At 55.7% G+C, this 15,140-nt stretch overlaps 1 protein-coding gene across 2 annotated transcripts in view; it reads left to right on the forward strand.

Moving 5' to 3' along the window:
- The window catches only part of LOC147086616 (uncharacterized), an 88,479-nt gene that overhangs the window by 10,773 nt on the left and 62,566 nt on the right, over window positions 1–15,140 (forward strand). Inside the window, exon 1 of one of the 2 annotated variants that reach the window (XM_085978758.1) lies at window positions 8,550–8,763. The exons of the other annotated variant lie outside the window; for it this stretch is intronic. The gene's annotated coding sequence lies outside the window, so the exon portion shown is untranslated. Of the gene's footprint in view, window positions 1–8,549; window positions 8,764–15,140 lie in introns of those variants that run through there. 2 annotated transcript variants of the gene reach the window in all.

Genomic DNA, 15,140 nt, shown 5'->3' on the forward strand with positions numbered 1-15,140 from the left:
AGAGCAGGTCAGAGGTTGGGTATTCTGCGGCGAGTTTCTCACCTCCTGACTCCCCAAAGCCTTTCCACCATTGACAAGGCACAAGTCAGGAGTGTGAAGGAATACTCTCCACTTGCCTGGATGAGTGCAGCTCCAACAACACTCAAGAAGCTCGACACCATCCAGGAAAAAGCAGCCCGCTTGATTGGCACCCCATCCACCACCTTAAACATTCACTCCCTCCACCACCGGCGCACCGTGGCTGCAGTGTGTACCATCTACAAGATGCACTGCAGCAACTCGCCAAGGCTTCTTCGGCAGCACCTCCCAAACCCGCGACCTCTTCCACCTAGAAGGACAAGGACAGCAGGCGCATGGGAACACCACCGCCTCCAAGTTCCCCTCCAAGTCACACACCATCCTGACTTGGAAATATATCGGCCGTTCCTTCATCGTCGCTGGGTCAAAATCCTGGAACTCCCTCCCTAACAGCACTGTGGGAGCACCTTCACCACACGGACTGCAGCGGTTCAAGGCGGCGGCTCACCACCACCTTCTCAAGGGGCAACTAGGGATGGGCAATAAATGCCGGCCTTGCCAGCGACGCCCACATCCCATAAAAACGAATAACCTTTTAAAAAAAATATCTGCCCAGGGTGTTCAGGGAGCCATTCTCCTACCTGAACCTCAGCGAGGGCTAATACTTGAGACGTCTGCGCTCCACTAAGGAGGTCGTCACTGAAATGTGCCGTCTGCTGCAGCCACAGCTCCAACCTGAGAGCAGGGCCAGGGCCGCACTGCCAGTGGCTGTGAAGGTGACCGTGGCCATGCACCATTACGCGTCTGGCTCCTTCCGGGCTGCTGCCGGAGATATTAGCAACGTCTCGCAGTGTGCAGTGCACCGCTGCACAAGGGGAGGTCACTGAGTCTCTCTGTGCAAAGGGAGATAACTTCATTTCATTTCCTCTTGCCGGAGGGAAGCAGGCGTAGCGAGCACGAGGGTTTGGAAGGATTGCAGGCTGCCCCGTGGGGGTGCCATTGACGGCAGGCTTTGCGGGCGCCTCATGTCAATTCGGCCATGTACCTGAACCAAAGGGTGCCCCACTCCCTCAACGTGCAGCTGGTGTGCGGCCACGGGCGGCGCATCATGACTGTTACCCGTTATCCTGGCAGCAGTCACGGTGCATTCATTCTGCGGCGGTCCGCTGTTCCATCTGCTGTTGAGCCACTGCGGCAAACCAAAGGGTGGCTACTGGGTGATAAGGGCTATCCGCTGATGACATGGCTCCTGACTCCGGTTCGCAACCCACGCACACGTGCGCAGCAGGTGTACAATGAGCGCCATGCTGCCACATGAAATCTGATAGACCAGACCACTGAAATAAGGCATCCGCTGCCTGGACCGCTCTGGAGGAGCCCTGCAGAGCTCGGCGGAGCGGGTGTCGAGATCCGTGGTGGTCTGCGGCATGCTGCACAACCTCGCCATCATGAGGGGACAGCCCTTGCCACCAGCTATCCGGCAAGAAGCTGAGGAGCAGGAGCACGAGGAGGAGGAGGAGGTGGAGGAGGAGAAAGAGGAGGAGGTGGAGGAGGAGGATGAGGAGGAGGTAGAGGAGGAGGACGAGGAGGAAGAGGAGGAGGTGGAGGAGGAGGAAGAGGAGGAGGTGGAGGAGGAGGAAGAGGAGGAGGTGGAGGAGGAGGAAGAAGAGGAGGAGGAGGTGGAGGAGGAGGAAGAGGAGGAGGTGGAGGAGGAGGAAGAGGAGGAGGTGGAGGAGGAGGAAGAGGAGGAGGTGGAGGAGGAGGAAGAAGAGGAGGAGGAGGTGGAGGAGGAGGAAGAGGAGGAGGTGGAGGAGGAGGAAGAGGAGGAGGTGGAGGAGGAGGAAGAGGAGGAGGTGGAGGAGGAAGAGGAGGAGGAGGTGGAGGAGGAGGAAGAGGAGGAGGTGGAGGAAGAGGAGGAGGTGGTGGAGGCGGAAGAGGAGGAGGTGGAGGAGGAGGAAGAGGAGGAGGTGGAGGAGGAGGAAGAGGAGGAAGAGGATGAGGTGGAGGAGGAGGAAGAGGAGGAAGAGGAGGTAGAGGAGGAGGAAGAGGAGGAGGTGGAAGAGGAGGAGGTGGAGGAGGAGGAGGAGGAGGAAGAGGAGGAGGAAGAGGAGGAGGAAGAGGAGGTGGAGGAGGAAGAGGAGGAAGAGGAGGTAGAGGAGGAGGAAGAGGAGGAGGTGGAGGAGGAAGAGGAGGAGGTGGAGGAGGAAGGGAGGAGACAACCTAGACAGCCCCATTCTGCCCGGGCTGTACATCAAAAATTAATTCAAGTGCGATATCAGTAACCTCAACCCCAATTCCCCATTCACCTACAGTCCCACACACCTTACCTTCCCTCTGTTACTGAACATCACAGCGTCCTCTTGGCCACAATGCAAAAATAAATGCCAACACAAAATAAACATTCCAAACCAAATTAATAAATTAAATCATGCCATATTACATACAAGCGTAAACTAATCACCCTTGCGCATTCCCTTAGTGCTTATCTTACATTTGCCTGTCTTAGTGCTCCTACGCGGTGCTACCCCAATGGCTGCAGCATGGCTGGTGGAGGGCTGCTGACATTCAGTGGCGGAGACTGCAGATGGCCTTGCAGGATGACCTCGAGCTGCTCTGGGCGTAGAAGGCCCGTCTGCGGACTGCACCATCTCGGCATGGGCGGCAGCAGTCTGGGCTGGCTGGCTGACAGGCAACAGCAAGGGCACTGGTGGAGTGGCAGTGGTGGGAGGACGAATGCAGTCATCCAGAGAGAGGACAGCAGGCTCAAGCTCCATTGAGACACTGCCACTCCCCCGGGGCGGCGCCTCAGCATTCCTAGCAATCTGTTTGCGGACCTGATTGAGGTGTACAAAACTATGAGGGGCATAGATAGGGTAGATAGAAAGGAACTTTTCCCCTTAGTAGAGGGGTCAATAACCAGGGGGCATAGTTTCAAGGTAAGGGGGGCAGGAGGTTTAGAGGGGATTTGAGGCAAAACTTTTTCACCCAGAGGGTGGTTGGAATCTGGAACTCACTGCCTGAAAGGGTGGTAGAGGCAGGAACCCTCACAACATTCAAGAAGCATTTAGATGAGCACTTGAAACGCCACAGCATACAAGGCTACGGACCAAGTGCTGGAAAATGGGATTAGAATAGACAGGGCTTGATGGCCGGCGCGGACACGATGGGCCGAAGGGCCTCTTTCTGTGCTGTATAACTCTATGGGCTAGAATTTCCCAGGGCCTTGGAGGTGGGAATGGAGGCGTGTGGGGTGTTAAAATCGTAAAATCGGGGGGTACGAACCCATCCCGCCCCCAATCCGTCTCCATGCCCGTTTCCCAGGAGGCGGGTACCCGACCTGTGCTGGGAGCCGCCTCCCCGAGGCGGGAAGGGGATTAGTGCCAATTAACTGCCTGTTAACAGGTAGTTAACAGGCAGTTTTTAGCCTAATCCCTATTTTTACCCCTGAAGTGCGGGATTCCCGACGGCTCCAAACCACGCCAAGTTAGCGAGGCGGACCGTTGGGCTGAAGGACTTGGAGGGTTCGAGATGTCCGGTGTTCAGGTGAGTGATGGGTGCATGAGTGCAGAGGTAAGCGTGGCTGGTGTGTGTAAAGTGTTTAAAGAAGTTTTACTTACCTTTACAGCCTTCCTTCCTTCAGGTCTCGGGAGTCCCTGATCTCACCGGCACAGAAAGCAGAATGGCCGCGAGCTGTCAAAAGTTGCAGCATTCAGCTTTCTGTTCTGGAGAGATCTCTAAATCATCCTGAGAGGAAGGAATTAACTTAGAGTGCAGATTGTCAGAGTTTGACAGCTTCAAAGAGCTGTGAAACGCTGATATTTCATCTGTCAAAAGGTCTTGACAGATGAAATGTCAATCTGTGACATCAGCTGTTGCCAGGTGGCCCTTAATTGGCCTGCTGAGCCCAAAAGTGGGGGTCCCGCCTCCTGCTCGCCTCCATTGATAAAATCCAGCCCTATGACTCTATGGGGGAAAAATTCAGTTGTTTGCGCCTCCCGTTAGTGTCTTAAGAGGGCGCTAATGGGGCACAGAGCAACTAGCGCCCGGGCACGGTGATGTTTGCACCGCTCGCGAAATTAACTAGACATTTTGTGGCAGCGCTAAACACTACCGCCACGATCTCCTGCGCCGGCAGATCGTGACGTCAGTCGAGCGTGCAACGCCCCGGACCAGATATTGAGTGGCGCCCCCTGCCTTACCGCCTGCCGCTAGCAACGACAGGTTGAGGGGAACGTTTTGCAGTCGGGAAGGGACTAGGGGAGCGTTATTTAAAGGCGACCACTTCCTGCCTTTTTTTGTTGGTGACATTTTTGCACCACGCATTCTGAGAGAGAGAGAGAGAGAGACTTCTGGAGAGATTCAACACTGTGTGAAGGAGTTTTGGGGACTGAGCAGCACTTTGCAGGTTCATTTTGATTTGCCCTTCCTTGTATCGATTTAGAAGAGACTGTGGGGGCTGCACTCTGAGCTCTTTCCCTGGGCCTCTCCATTGTTCTTTCCAGCAGATTTGATGTCCAGGTCTCTCCAGGCCGAGATTCAAGGCTGCAATGAGCAGGATGTGGATGGAGAGCAAGATCGACCCTCCCCTTTAAGATAAAAACAGAAAAATGCTGGAGAAACTCAGCAGGTCAAGCAGCATCTGTGAAGAGAGAAACAGAGTTAATGTTTCAGGTCGATGACCATTCGTCAGAACTCTCCTTTAAGAACTGGCCATCGCCAGTGTGTCTGTGTTCCATTGCTGACTGACATCACATGAGCTTCGCCAGCGCTCTGAGGTAGCGCCTCGCTCCTCGGCCTTTGCGCCTTAAGAGAGGCGTGTAGCGCCTGATTTAGCGCTCCAATCACCTCCAGGGGCGATAAAAGCCAAGTTTGCCGTCGGAGGCGATAATTAGCGCCAGGCGCTAAACTTTGCGCACGGCCGATAATCGCGCCCCAAACAGCGCGAGACTGAATTTCTCCCCCTATGACTTTGTTGAACTGCTGTGTCACCCTGTAACCCCTTTGAACGCCGGTATCCACAGCCATTAGGGCAGCAGTCTGAGCTTGCATGGCAGCACGCTGACCTTGAACGACATCAGTCTCAGCTTCCACTGCAGCACTCAGACCTTTGGTGGGAGCTATTGGTGTTGTAATGGAAGCTGAGACACTGGTCAGCAGCCGCTGCCTCGTGATTGGCTCCACAAGAGTGTTGATGGAGTTGGCCACCATTTCCATGCTGGAAAGGATGGCCTCCAAGCTCTGCGCAAAGCCCTGTGCCGAGTTGGTGCTGGACGCCTCCATGCTCCTTGACATTGAACGCCGGCTTTCAGGCAGGCTTCCCAATGCACCAAGCATTTCGCTGTGTACGCCCAGCGGCCTTCTTCTGTAGCCTGGCCCAGCAAAGTCCGCATCTGAGTCCTCTGCAGCAGAACTCGTGTGTGACCTCGCCCTCCGGCGAGCTGGCCCCGGCGCTACCCTTTCCCCAGCCCTGGCTCCAGCGCACTCGTGCCGGGTTTCTCACCACGTGCAGATCCCGCCTCTGTGTTTTCCTCTAAATTATGCGCAGTGTCGATACCTGAGCTGCTGGCTGCGAGTGTGAAATCCAGAGATGGTGCGTTGTCTTCATCATTGTCTTCTTGGTCTACCACCAGCGCCTGGTCAGGCTGCAGTCTTGGGCTCTGAAAGGAGAAAGGGACAAAGGTCAGTTTGTAGTGAGGGCAGAGGGGGAAGTAAGAAGTGCCTCCTTACAGCATCTGCAGCTTGTACGTCGGAAGACACTGTTGGATGAGGGAGAAATGGGATGTGAGAACAAGGATTAGGTACGAGGATACCAACATCTTCAATGGATTCGGCACTGCCGCTGGCCACGGCCTCTGCAACGTCCCTTCCGATTCTGGCCAGCACCGTCTCCTCCTTGGAGGTTAGAACATGCAGGCGCGTCTGTCCCTCGCCGGTTAGCTCCTGCTGCCTCCGGCTGTGCGCCCCCTTCTCCTGCAAGAGAGAGGGAGGTGTGTCAGTGAGTGTCGAACAACATCTTTGGGAGATGTGGCTATCACGATTGAATAGCTGGCAGTGTGAGGGAGCTGTGAGATGTGGGTGTGAGTCTTGCAGCAGTGTTAAGTGTGTGAGGGTGGGGTGAAGCATATGAATGTTAGGTATGAGTCCTGACTGATAGAGATTGCTGGTTGGTGAGTGATGGGGGTGTGGTGAATTGAGCAGTGTGTGAGGCTAGTGGTGCAGTTGGTAGGATCTGGTATTTGAAGATGCATTCACTGACCTTGACCACTCGTGTGAGGTCATTAAACTTCTTGCAGCACTGGATCCAGGTCCTCGGGGCTAAACTCCTGGCATTGACCTCCAGGGCTATCTACTCCCGCTGCCTTCTCACCGTGTGTCTGGATGGCCTCCTGGCCCCTTGCGGATACAGGATGGCGCTCCTCCTTTCCACCTGCTCCACCAAGGCCTCCAGTGCAGCGTCTGAAAATCTTGGAGCCCAATCACCCCCCCACCCCCCCGCCCCTGTTTGTGCCATTCCTCACTCCTTCCCAGGTCAGATTCACTTCCTGCATGACTCCCAGCACCTGTTCCAGCCACAATGCACCTCACCTTTAAGAGGTGCAGGCTAGCTTTAAGAGGTGCAGGCTAGCTTTGAGCAGTGCAAGTCACTAATGATATTGGGCCCCCTGCTGTTGCATGCAAACAATGAACAGCGCGGTAAGCGCTGGCTGTACGCAACAATCATTATAATCAGCAGGCAACACGAAGTTGCAATCAACGGGCGTGGGTTAATCGCGCATTGCGATCCCCGCGCCCGTTTTCACAGGCGAACCAATTTCACCCCACAGGGGGAGAGCGATTAATCCCTCGAGTGAGGCACAGGCGGAGGCAAAGCTAGCGGCAATCAAGTGGCAGCCCGATGCTGAGGTGGGGAGGATCACAGGGTTTAAGGGGAGGGTGGGCGGGATGGGAAAAATGGCCTCTCCCATCTGCACCTTGCACGATCTTTGTGAAGTGCTTTGAGATAGAATAGAATCTCACAGCACAGGAGAAGGCCATTCAGCCCATCGTGCGCGTGCCGGCTCTTTGAAAGAGCTCTCCAATTAGTCCCACTCCCCCCTGCTCTTTCACCACAGCCCTGCGAATACTTCCCCTTCAAGTCTTTATCCAATTCCCTTTTGAAAGTCACTATTGAATCTGCTTCCACCGCCCTTTCAGGCAGCGCATTCCAGATCATAACAACTCGCTGCTTCAGCCATGGCTCAGTGGATAGCACTCTCTCTCTCTCGCCTTAGAGTCAGAAGGTCGTGGTTTCGAGTCCCACTCCAGAGACTCGAGCACATAAATCCAGGCTGACACTCCCGGTGCCAGTACTGAGGGAGCGCCGCACTGTCGGAGGGGGAGTACTGAGGGAGCGCCGCACTGTCGGAGGGGCAGTACTGAGGGAGCGCCGCACTGTCGGAGGGGCAGTACTGAGGGAGCGCCGCACTGTCGGAGGGGCAGTACTGAGGGAGCGCCGCACTGTCGGAGGGGGAGTGCTGAGGGAGCGCCGCACTGTCAGAGGGGCAGTACTGAGGGAGCGCCGCACTGTCGGAGAGGCGGTACTGAGGGAGCACCGCATTGTCGGAGGGGCAGTACTGAGGGAGCGCCACACTGTCGGAGGGGCGGTACTGAGGGAGCGCCGCACTGTCGGAGGGGCGGTACTGAGGGAGCGCCGCACTGTCGGAGGGGCAGTACTGAGGGAGCGCCGCACTGTCGGAGGGGCAGTACTGAGGGAGCGCCGCACTGTCGGAGGGGCAGTACCGAGGGTGCGCCGCACTGTCGGAGGGGCAGTACTGAGGGAGCGCAGCACTGCCGGAGGGGCGGTACTGAGGGAGCGCCGCATTGTCGGAGGGGCAGTACTGAGGGAGCGCCGCACAGTAGGAGGGGCGGTACTGAGGGAGCGCCGCACTGTCGGAGGGGCTGTACTGAGGGAGCACCGCACTGTCGGAGGGGCAGTACTGAGGGAGCGCCGCACTGCCGGAGGGGCCGTCTTTCGGATAAGACGTTAAACCGAGGCCCCGTCTGCCCTCTCGGGTGGATGTAAAAGATCCCACGGCCACTATTGGAAGAAGAGCAGGGGGAGTTCTCCCCGGTGTCCTGGGGCCGATATTTATCCCTCAACCAACATCACTAAAACAGATGATCCGGTCATTATCACATTGTTGTTTGTGGGAGCTTGCTTTGCGCAATTGGCTGCCGCGTTTCCTACATTACAACAGTGACCACACTTCAAAAAGTACTTCAGTGGCTGTAAAGCGCTTTGGGATGTCCTGAGGTGGTGAAAGGTGCTGGAGAAATGGGAGTCTTCCTTATACCCAGGAGCTATGTGTATTCACGGCTTTAATTCAGGGCAGCTGTGGGCCCCTCCATAGAAGAACTCTCAAGGATTCAGACTCTTAACTGAAGTTTGGGCAGTGTGTTTATTTTAAAAGAGGCAAGCGTGTCTAAGAATAGGGGCCAGCGGCGGTGAGCCAGAGCAGGAAGTGCAGTGGACCGTTGCGCTATAAGAGTTGTGGTTTGCAAATTGGCTGCAGGCGTGTGAATTTACAGAGTGAGTCAGCAAAGGCAGGGCCTCGCTTCCCAACCGAGCAGGCCACTCAGGCTCGAGATAAAACCGTAGCGTGAGACAGCACAGAGGGAGGCCATTCGGCCCGTCGTGACTGGGCAGCGGGTCCCATTCTGACTTCTCACCTCTGGGCGACCTCGGCTCACGCCCAGCCCAGGCAGGTAGGTGAAGAAGGATGTCCTCTCTCGCTGACGAGGGGCCAGGGTGAGGTGCTGGGGCAGGCGCTGGCCTTTACTGTGTCACTCTCGGCTCGGGGTCAGAAGGTCGAGGGATCGGGCCCCACTCCAGAGACATGAGCCCATAATCCAGGCCGACGCTCCCAATGCCAGTGCTGAGGGAGCGCCGCATCGACGGAGGGGCGGTACTGAGGGAGCGCTGCACTGTCGGAGGGGCAGTACTGAGGGAGCGCCGCACTGTCGGATCGGGCAGTACTGAGGGAGCGCTGCACTGTCGGAGGGGCTGTACTGAGGGAGCGTCGCACTGTTGGAGGGGCAGTACTGAGGGAGCGCTGCACCGTCGGAGGGGCAGTACTGAGGGAGCGCTGCACCGTCGGACGGGCAGTACTGAGGGAGTGCCGCACTGTCGGAGGGGCAGTACTGAGGGAGCGCCGCTTTGTCGGAGGGGCGGTACCGAGGGAGCACCGCACCGTCGGAGGGGCGGTACTGAGGGAGCGCTGCACTGTCGGAGGGGCAGTACTGAGGGAGCGCCGCACTGTCGGATCGGGCAGTACTGAGGGAGCGCTGCTCTGTCGGAGGGGCAGTACAGAGGGAGCACTACACTGTCGGAGGGGCAGTACTCAGGGAGCGCCGCACTGTCGGAGGGACAGTACTGAGAGCGCCGCGCTGTCGGAGGGGCAGTACTGAGGGAGCGCCGCACTGTCGGATCGGGCAGTACTGAGGGAGCGCCACACTGTCGGAGGCGCAGTACTGAGGGAGCACGGCACTGTCGGGGGGCAGTACTGAGGGAGCGCTGCACTGTCGGAGGGGCTGTACTGAGGGAGCGCCACACTGTGGGAGGGGCAGTACTGAGGGAGAGCCGCACCGACGGAGGGGCAGTGCTGAGGGAGCGCTGCACTGTCGGAGGGGCTGTACTGAGGGAGCGTCGCACTGTTGGAGGGGCAGTACCGAGGGAGCGCTGTACCGTCGGAGGGGCAGTACTGAGGGAGCGCTGCACCGTCGGACGGGCAGTACTGAGGGAGTGCCGCACTGTCGGAGGGGCAGTACTGAGGGAGCACCGCTTTGTCGGAGGGGCGGTACCGAGGGAGCGCCGCACTGTCGGAGGGGCGGTACTGAGGAAGTGCCGCTCTGTCGGGGGGGCGGTACTGAGGGAGACCCGCACTGTCAGAGGAGCAGTACTGAGGGAGCGCCGCACTGTCAGAGGGGCAGTACTGAGGGAGCACTGCACTGTCGCAGGGGCAGTACTGAGGGAGCCCCGCACTGTAGGAGGGGCAGTACTGAGGGAGCGCCGCACTGCCGGAGGTGCCGTCTTTCGGATGAGACGTTAAACCGAGGCCCCGTCTGCCCTCTCGGGTGGATGTAAAAGATCCCACGGCCACTATTAGAAGCAGAGCAGGGGGAGTTCTCCCCGGTGTCCTGGGGCCAATATTTTTCCCTCAACCAACATCACTAAAATAAACAGATGATCTGGTCATTATCACATTGCTGTGTGTGGGAGCTTGCTGTGCGCAGATTGAGCTGCTGTGCTTCCTACATTACAACAGTGACCACACTTCAAAAAGTACTTCATTGGCTGTAAAGCCCTTTGGGACGTCCTGAGATGGTGAAAGGCGCGGGAGAAATGTGAGTTTTTCTATTTTCTCACGTGAAATGGGATCTTTTACCTGCGCCTCCTGTTAATAGACAGAATGTCAAGGTAGGCTCCATTACAGACTTTTTTTATTCGTTTATGGGATGTGGGCATCGCTGGCAAGGCCAGCATTTATTGCCCATCCCTAATTGCCCCTTGAGAAGGTGGTGGTGAGCCGCCTTCTTGAACCGCTGCAGTCCGTGTGGTGAAGGTGCTCCCACAGTGCTGTTAGGGAGGGAGTTCCGGGATTTTGACCCAGCGACGATGAGGGAACGGCCGATATATTTCCAAGTCAGGATGGTGTGTGACTTGGAGGGGAACTTGGAGGTGGTGGTGTTCCCATGCACCTGCTGCCCTTGTCCTTCTAGGTGGAAGAGGTCGCGGGTTTGGGAGGTGCTGCCGAAGAAGCCTTGGCGAGTTGCTGCAGTGCATCTTGTAGATGGTACACACTGCAGCCTCGGTGCGCCGATGGTGGAGGGAGTGCATGTTTAAGGTGGTGGATGGGGTGCCAATCAAGCGGGCTGCTTTGTCCTGGATGGTGTCGAGCTTCTTGAGTGTTGTTGGAGCTGCACTCATCCAGGCAAGTGGAGAGTATTCCATCACACTCCTGACTTGTGCCTTGTAGATGGTGGAAAGGCTTTGGGGAGTCAGGAGGTGAGACACTCGCCGCAGAATACCCAGCCTCTGTCCTGCTCTTGTTGGCAAAGTATTTATGTGGCTGGCCTCCTGCTGAGAGCCCTCCTCCTCCTCCTCCTCCTCCTCCTCTTCCAGCAGCTTGTCCTGCTCTGCATGACCTCTGCTTATCCTCCCAGTCCTGCTGTATTCTAAGGGGAAGGCCGACTAGTGCACCCACGTCTGGGAGCAACTGGTTTGTGCACAAGCCTTGAAGTCAGCAAAAAAGTCCTTCAGTACCAGACATGAAAGGACTATGGAAAGCATCAAACACTTGGAGACCCGTACCAACAGCCAGAAGAAATCAACCAGCAACTAACCTGCACGTAGTTGATGATCCCGTTAAATAGCGCTGGTGGGGTGGGGGGGTCCTTCCTGCACTGCAGTCCGTGTGGCGAAGGTACTCCCAATCCAAGTCTTCCTCTTTAGCTCTGGGACCAGTGTCCATATTCAGTTCAGACAGAGGGACGAAACATACCACTGACTCTTGGGCTCCTGTGTGTAATGGGTCAGAGTTGGGGGGGGCGGGCGCGGGGGGTCTCGGTCCAATACCAGTGGCTGTATTCTGAAACTTGCCCTCCATGCTTCTAATGCTCCATTTGCAAACTGAGACTGCATCAGGTTCCACACTCACTGCCCGCGCAGGGTAGTTACATCAAGTCTGCATAGAAACATAGAAGATAGGAGCAGGAGTAGGCCATTCGGCCCCTCTAGCCTGCTCCGCCATTCAATGAGATCATGGCTGATCATCCAAATTCAGTACCCTGTCCCTGCCTTCTCCCCATACCCCTTGATCCCTTTAGCCTCAAGAAATATATCCAACTCCTTCTTGAATATATTTAATGAATTGGCCTCAACTGCCTTCTGTGGTAGAGAATTCCACAGGTTCACCACTCTCTGGGTGAAGAAATTCCTCCTCATCTCAGTCCTAAATGGCTTACCCCTTATCCTTAGACTGTGACCCCTGGTTCTGGACTCCCCGACCATCGGGAACATCCTTCCTGCATCCAGTCTGTCCAGTCCTGTCAGAATTTTATAATTTTCAATGAGATCCCCTCTCATTCTTCTAAACTCCAGTGAGTACAAGCCCAATCGACCCAATCTCTCCTCGTACGTCATTCCTGCCATCCCAGGTATCAGCCTGGTGAATCTTCGCTGAACTCCTTCCATGGCAAGAACATCCTTCCTCAGATAATGCCACCAAAACTGCACACAATACTCAAGGTGTGGTCTCACCAAGGCCCTGTACAACTGCAGCAAGACATCCTTGTTCCTGTACTCGAACCCTCACGCTACGAAGGCCAACATACCATTTGCCTTCTTAACCGCCTGCTGCACCTGCATGCTTACCTTCAGCGACTAGTGCACAAGGACACCCAGGTCTCGTTGCACTTCCCCATTTGGCCCAACCGCTCCGTGCCGGTGTTTCTGCTCCACACCAGCCTCCTCCCACCCCTCTTCATCTCACCCCATCACCCTATCCTTCTATTCCTTTCTCCCTCATGTGTTTATCCAGCTTCCTCTTAAATGTATCTATACTACTCGCCTCGACCACTCCCTGTGGCAGCGAGTTCCACATTCTCACCACTCTCTGGGTAAAGAAGTTTCTCCTGAATTCCCGATTGGATTTATTAGTGACTCTCTTATATTGACGGCCCCTAGTTCTGGTCTCGCCCACACGTGGAAACATCTTCTCTACGTCGACCCTATCGAACCCTTTCATTATCTTAAAGACCTCGATCAGGTCACCCCTCAGCCTTCTCTTTTCCAGAGAAACGAGCCCCAGCCTGTTCAGTCTTTCCTGATTCTGTAGTTATAACCTCTCAGTTCTGGCCATCATCCGTGCAAATCTTCCCTGCACCTTCTCCAGTGCCTCGATATCCTTTTTTATAATATGAAGACCAGAACTGTGCACAGTAACTCCAAGTGTGGTCTAACCAAGGTTCGATATAATTTAACATCACTTCTCTGCTTTTGAATTCTATCCCTCTAGAAATGAACCCCAGTGCTCGGTTTGCTTTTTTATGGCCTTATTAACCTGTGTTTGTGAATCTGCATCCCCCCAGATCCCTCTGCTCCTCAATCCCATTTAGACACGTAGGGGCGATTTTCCTGCAGGTGCGGGGAATTGTCGGGTACCCCGAATGTCGGGGTGCCCACACAAATGTAAATGGGTCTGCCAGATTGATGCAATTTTCCCTCAAGTGGCCAATTCATTTCCAGCGTGTGGGAACCCTTGCTAATTGACTACTTCCAGTCAGAAAGTCGCACAGTATGACGTCATCATTCGTGGTGCTTTCAAGGTCCACAGCAAGCATTGCTTCCCCTGTTGGCTTCCAAATGAACCATGCAGGATGGCAGAGGAGCCTGCAGCAGCTGTGGTCAGTGCCAGACCCCGAGCTGCCTCCAAATTCGACGAAGCTTCACTGCAGGCATTATTGGATGGGGCTAGGGCCCACAGGGAGGTCCTCTTCCCTAGGTCAGGCAGGAAGAGGCCTCCCACTGAGACCAAGGCTGCATGGATGCAGGTGTCAGCAGATGCCAACTCGCTGGGAGTCACCAGAAGAACCTGGATACAGTGTCAGAAACAATTCCATGACCTTCACTGTACAGGAAAAGTAAGTATGAAGTTTCCATCACCCTCAATCTGATCCCCATTGCCTTTCCCCACCAGCACTCAGCTTTAGCACTCTCTTCCTCCACATCCCACTTCACAGTCACATCCATGCACCCGTGCCCATTCCCTCTCTCTCTATGCTCACATTCACATAACTATTCCACCATGCAGCCCTCACACTCCCTATCACTCTGATGCTGTGAACACAACTGACAACACACAGGGAGGGCCCTTGGTCTTGCAGCCTCACACCTTCTTTGTCTCCCTCTAAGTATCTATGCTATGCAATCTCTACAGTCACTCCTTCATTCTCACTCAAACTCCACTTGTCTCCCTCATTGCAGGAAAAGAGAGCTCACAACAACAGAGAGCGAGCCAGAACTGGAGGAGGCCCACCCTCAATAGCCCACCTGACCCCCTGGGAGGAAGGAGTCCTGGAAATTGTCGGGGCTGATGTGGCTGCGGAAGCTGGGGAAGGAGAGACAGGGGCAGGCCCGCAAGCTGGTGACAGAATAGTTTTCCATCTCTCTCATTGACATAGCATGAGTCACTGTTATGATTCTGAAGCTACATCATTTGGACTTATGAGCATCTGCAAAATCCAATGTGCATGTAACCTTGGCATCACATCTCTAACTCCTTCCTCTACTCCCCCCCACAGTACCATCCAGAGCCCCCGTCCCCACTGTGGAGGAGGAAGAGGCTGAGCAGCCAGACTCCTCAGAGGAAGCTCCAACCTCTGAGGGCGCAGCGTCAGCAGAATTCAGCGCACCCAGCACCAGCGCAGACACACACACCTCGGGGGGACCTTCGGGACATAGTGTTGTCACCTGGTGTATCACAGCTCACAAGTGAGCATCAGCAGATGGTGGAGACAGGGAAAGCAGTGGAGAGTCCTCGTCGGAGGGCGCAGGACTCTGCCAGCTCAGCTCAGCTGTGCTGCATGTCGACCCTTTGCCTCTGGGTCCATCCGCAAGAGAAGAGGTGATGGATCTCCATGCACAGATGCAGGAGTCTCTGTCAGGTTTTGTCTCCAGGGTCGCTGCGAGTGTGGAGTGAATGGAGAAGTCCAGAGCGAACGTGAGCAGAGCCTTTGTGGAGTAATTGGCGCATGAACGCATCACCACAGAAAGGATGGCAACCTCCGTGGAAAGGATGGCTACAGTAGGGGAGAGGATGGCTACGGCCATGGAGGAGCTAAGTCGCCAGAGTGTTGAAAACATGGTGCGTGTTCAGAATAGACTGACATCTCTGGAGGAGCGATGGTCAGCTATTGAACAGAGAAACCAGACCTTCATGGCAGGCCCTCTGAGTGGCACTGCCATTGTAGAAACGGGTCCCCATGGCCCCCCTGATGTGCAGCAAGCTGCTCTCAAGCCACTTGCAGGCACTGAGGGGGACCTGACCCATCAGAGGGAGGTTGGTGGCAGACCTCAAGGAATT

This window comes from Somniosus microcephalus, unplaced genomic scaffold (assembly GCF_052327205.1).
Source record: "Somniosus microcephalus isolate GS21.2 unplaced genomic scaffold, FLI_Smic_1.0 unresolved_chr7, whole genome shotgun sequence".
NCBI classification, from domain to species: Eukaryota; Metazoa; Chordata; class Chondrichthyes; order Squaliformes; family Somniosidae; genus Somniosus; species Somniosus microcephalus.